Source organism: Mus pahari, chromosome 5 (assembly GCF_900095145.1).
Source record: "Mus pahari chromosome 5, PAHARI_EIJ_v1.1, whole genome shotgun sequence".
Lineage (NCBI taxonomy): Eukaryota > Metazoa > Chordata > Mammalia > Rodentia > Muridae > Mus > Mus pahari.
In genome coordinates this window covers 86,572,660-86,578,659 of record NC_034594.1, presented here as the reverse complement: position 1 = coordinate 86,578,659, position 6,000 = coordinate 86,572,660, and positions in this window count along the sequence as shown.

The window sequence follows — 6,000 nt, the reverse complement described above, 5'->3', positions numbered from 1 at the left end:
CACCTCTCCTCGGGCAGGAAAAGGCCCCGAATGCTGGCCCAAGCCTTAGTACTGCTCTCNGGTGCACACCCCTCCTCGGGTGGGGAAAGGCACTGGATGCCGGGGGGCTACTCCCAGGCGAACACCCCTCCTCGGGCAGGGAAAGGTGCCGGTGCAGGATCAGCCTGGGGACTGCTGCCAGGCGAACATCCCTCCTTGTGCGGGACCACATTTTCATTTCAAATACCTGTTTCTCTCCATGATATATCAAATTCAAGATAAATTGATAGATTATTATAGTTTATCATATTCCATAAGTTAAAAATTTGATATATTTTAGTCCTTTGACATGTGTTTATTATCCATAATCTTTTGCTTTACATAGATATTTCTATAATTTTTCACATAATAACCTATACTCTAAAAGTAATATACTCTTGAATATAGCAATAAACCCCAGTTAAATTTAAATAATGTATTTTCTTCTGCTCTTGTAAATATTTTTCATAAAAGTTTATAAGTTAAATGTTATAAAATTAACATTTTCAAAATTTTATTGATATATCAGAGTGTATAATTTGGGGTATAAGCACATATTTAAAATTTGCAAATCCTTAATAATAATAGTTTTCCCAGAAGACACACAGAGATATTAATTCAGCAAATATTTACTTATATCTTACAATTCAACATTTATATCTTTCATGAAAAACAAAAAATGTAGTTCATCATAATAATATGATAAATAAATCACATTATCTCTTATTTCTAGGAATCCCAAGAGTCAGTATTTCCCAAGCACAACCTCAGTGAAGGCCAAATAACTGAGTAAACTTATTGTAAGTACTTTGAGGCCTGAATGTTAAAATTCTGCTCAACGTTTAGCACTTAATTTTCTGCTTCACACTTGAGCCATGTTAGTTAATCCACCTACAGACATACAAGATCAAGCTGACCAAAGTACTAGAATGGATAATCGAGAAACCAAGTAATAGTGGCAGTTGATAGGTGATGAGGAGCAGACCTTCTTCTTTAGGTATGGCCACTTGGTAGGTTACCCTTGTGAAAGTGCTGACTCGACAGGTAAGCACATATGGGAAGAATTAACTATACTTAGTTGTTGCCTCCTTTCAGCCTTGAAGCAGGCTGTTTCAGACCTCGCTTCCACTAAGCACAGGACCACCTGGGGTGGTACCTTCTGACTGACTTGTCAAGCCGGTTCTATTGTCACACTTGCCACTGCTCTTCAAAGCGTTGCCACTGCCTGCTGAGAGACTCTTGAGATATTCCAGAGACAGCATCCTGAAGATCCGCCTACAGGCTCACCTGTACGACAGGCTCCATAATGGGGTGGTGGGGGATGGGCCTCCCCCCTCTATATAAGCTCAGAACACTATTAAACTTAAGGGCTTTGATCAGATTACTTTTGTCTTAGCTTTCTTTCCTTGTTCCCTGTCTATTCTCTTTCAGCCCCAGCCCACCTTTCAGGAAGTACCAGGCTCAGGTGTGGCCGCAGGCAGTCGCACTCACTTAGTGGTTTATTAAAATCAAAGGAAGGTAACATGAATTTAATTAAAGGACCTGTCTAGGTGGACTTGAGTGTTGTTTGCAAAGGAATAGGACATATGGGACCTTATTTAATAATATAGAACATTGACTTTTTTTTTTATTAATTCTCTAATCTTATTTTACAGTCCAGTCATCCCCCTTCAGGTCCATCCTCCAACTATTCCTCCTCCCACTCCTCCTCCCCTCTGTCTCTAAGAGGATATCCGTACCCTACCCCCAAAGTCCCACCCCACTAGACCTTCCACTCCTTGGGGCCTCAATTCTCTCAAGGGTTAGGTATGTCTTCTCTCACAGGGACCAGACCAGGTAGTCCTCTTCTGTATATGTGTCAGGAGGCTAATACCAGCTGTATATGCTGCCTGATTAGTGGTTCAGTAAGAAATCACTGGCAAGGGGTGGCAGAGGTGGTGTCGGGAGCAGGTTAGTTGAGAAGGCTTGTCTTCCTATGTGGTTGCTCTCCTCCTCAGCTTCTTCCAGCTTTTCCCTAATTCAACAACAAGTGTTCCCATCTTCTGTCTATTTATTGGGTGTAAGTATCTGCATCTGACTCTTTCAGCTACTTGTTGAACCTCTCAAAAGACTGTCATGCCAGGCTCCTCTCTGTAAGCACACCATAATATCAGTGATAGTGTCAGGCCTTGGAACCTCCCCTTGAGCTGGATCCCAGTTTGGCCCAGTCACTGAACCTCCTTTCCTTCAGTCTCTTCTCCATTTTGTCCCAGCACCTCTTTTAGACAGGAGCAATTCTGGGTCAGAGTTCTTGACTGAGGGATGGCAACCCCATTCCTCCACTCGATTTCCTGCCTTTCTACTGGAGGTTGATTCTAAAAGTTCCCTCTCCCCACTGTTGGGCATTTCATCTAAATTCCCTCCCTCCCTTGGACTGTTGAGTATCTCTTGCTTCCCAGGTCTCCCAGCTCTCTGACATATTCTAGATTGTCCCCTACCTTTCACATCCTTGATAAAAACTTTACTGTAGAAAAAGACATGCAATATCACACTTAAAGATAAATGACTACAAAATAGGTAGTTTATTTAAAATATCTTTGGTAAGTTAATCTAGCAATCTATACATATATATTTCCCTTTATTAGTGATAACATGCATAACGCTGATATGAAGAAAATAAAATAAATATATTTCATCTATAAACTAATATATGTAGTTTCAATGAATTTTTGCATATGAATAATTTCTTGCCTGACAGCTGGAGTTTATTTTGATCATCATATGTTCTGAATGTCTCAGCTGTATTATGATAATATAGAAATTCAAACACATATACAAACTGTCCAAAACTCATCAAAAAAATGTTTAATTTTATTGGGTTCCTTATAATAATTATATATTTATTTGAATGAAACTTTTCTTTATTATTTCAATTAAGAATGATATAAGTGGCTAGTTACTATAGGCCAGAATACTAATAGGAAAATATCCTGTTAAGTAAACATATCTTTAAGTGTTACCTTTATCTTCACATGAGAATATTTAATTCCCTTTTGTTCTTTTCCTTTTTTTCTTGACTTTTCAAACTTGTAATTAAAGTGAATAATAAAAAAGTAAAAGGAATTACTTGAGATAAAATAAACATAGTTCTCCAATATACTCATTATTAATCACAAAACAACATAAGACTAACATAAAAATGTTAATATTTACTTTTACCATATTAAAAACTTTAATGTGAGCATATAGCTTTTTTTGTCTTTACAACATATATTAAAACTTGTTGTGGCCCAAAAGGGAAGTGAGAAAGACAACCAGTGGCAGGGTCCTGATTGTAAAAGTCTTAGGTCAGGTGGTGCACAAGTTCTTATTCCAGATAGGATATGTTTGGGACTTATAAGTGTCATGTAACAAATCTAGAGTTAGTTCAGATGAAATTTACTCACAATAGAGAGACAGTACAAGCTAGATGCTCCCAAATCACAAATATGCTATTATCTCAAAAATAAAGACAAAAGATGTCTTGACATTCATAAGTAAGGAAAAGTAATGAGCAGCAAGTACCTATAAACTGACAGATTAGTAGTCTCAGCAGGTTATGATGGGAAAATATCTAGACATGGGCCTGTAATGAGCAAAAGGTGATGATTTTAGTCCTGACTCACTTTTAGTATTTGTACATACATGGGGGAGAACGTACAACCACCGCTTTACTAAACCAGCATAACTCTTAACTCCATTTTAAATATGTACCGTTACATTTAAAAGTAAATAAAGTTCTCAGCCTTCCTCAAATAAACTTCTCTCTGCCACAGAGACTTTTATAAGAAAACACAAATTACCAAAATGCAAGAATATTTTGCAAAGAACAAGAGATTGTGTGGTGGCCAAGTCCATCTGGTACATCTGCAATACAATTCCTGTACTTAAGGCACAGTGATCAATTCAGAAAAGGGGTCTAAATCATTGAACCATAGGAATAAAAATTTTACTGTTAAATTGTGTCTCCTAAAAATGTCAAATTGATTATACATATGCAATTTCAACAACATGGCTTGCTGTATAAGATCTCAAAAGTAACACCAAAAATGGGCATACTAAAATATGTTGAGGAAAGGTCATAGGTCTTCAACTCCAGAGAAAGAAGTATGGGCAATTGGAAAATGTGAGACCTAGAAAATGATCTTCCCCCAGGAAAGAAGCTCAATACCATGAAGTCACCACTGAGATCATAAATATACAGGTAATAGTATAAAGACTTAACAAGTTATACTTATGTATTTACTAACATACACACAAGCATACATATTTTATATTTATATATGATATATGCCATGTTTGTTATATGTCATATAATACATAATGATATGCATAATCATATTATGGATAATACTATATATCAAAGCATAAAACATATAAACACATAAATAAATATGTAAAACATCAAAACATATAAACTCTGAATCTTATAATACCTCCTAAAACAGTAATGTTTTTATCTTGTCCCATTAATTATTGAATTATTATAATACCAGACAATATAACAACCAATAAGTTAATTTCTGTTGCATATGTTTTTGTATAGTTATGAATATTTATACATAAACTTTATTGATCACAAATACTCATAAATATATATGACATTTGTCTTAGGGTTTCCATTGATGTTAGGAGGCACAATGACCAGAGAAACTGTTATAAAATTTCTCATCCAGCCTTGGCATCAGTGTTTCTGCCTAGTCTTCTTGTAAGTCGTTACAGTGTGTTTTGTTGATGTTCATGGAAGGCAAGTTATTATCTGTAGGGTATTGGAAGAGGAGTAGGAGAGGAGAGGTGATAGGGGGGACCAAGGAAAATAGGTTGGGATGTATTTTATGAGGGAAGAATAAGTTAAAAACCTCTTATTATTAACCTAGGTTTTCATATACTAAGGAATAGTACTGAGTATGGTGAATCACAATGATTTTTCCTGACTTCTGAAAGCTGATTCACACAGAGTCCAAATTTAAGATTAGCCTGGATTTAGGCACACATTGTTTCTAACAAATGTAATGAAAATAATAGGAACACTTGTTGTCATTTTACCAATAGCTCTTGTCTTCAAGTAACAATGACAGTTTTTACTTAATAGTCATGGTTGTAGAATCACAGTAAAATGAGCCACTGAAGTTCAGATCCACTTCAATACATATTATTTCAACTTTTTGAATTCTGAATAAAATTTTAATTTTACTAAGTTTATGGATGAAAACTAGTTAATATAACTCTAATTAGCAATCATAACACTATAACCCTTAAAATAATGCCTTGAACAGAGGATATATAATAAACATATGAAATGGTAATTTACACAATTTCATATGATTAAGACTTTAATCACTTTAATCACAAAAGCTATTGTAAATGATGACAATATATATAAACCACAACTTTCTAAAAAATTAAGGTTTACCAAAAGAAATCATTTCTCTAAGTTAAATGTTCATGTGCTTATATTAAGAATAAATAAAAAAATAAACAAACAAATAAGTACCTGTCTCCTCAGTCAACCTTCATGGCACCTGCCAGCACTATGAAGGAGATCCAGCAAATGAGTTTAAGTTTTATTTTTCTGAGTACTGCAAAGTATGTGTTCTTTGGTCTTAGGGTCATACCACCTTGTTATGGTGAGCAACCAAGAGCAGTGTCAGTAACTTGTATTATTTTTGGTTGTCTCTATGGTCTTTTTGATCCTTTTTTATGATCCTTTTTGACATTTAAGGAGGTAAATTTTGTCTGACACTGGGCATTTATTTAACAACCTAGCCCTCTTAAAGCATAATTGTTCATTCATCTGGGACCTCTTATTTGGACTCTTTTTTAAAAAGAGTATTTTCATTTAGCTTTATTTAATATTACGGAGTATTCAATAGCTGACTGAAACAGATGCAGATCCCCAAAGTCAGATATTAGACAGAGGTCAGGGACTTCTCTGGAGGGGTTGAGAAAAGATTGAAGGCCATG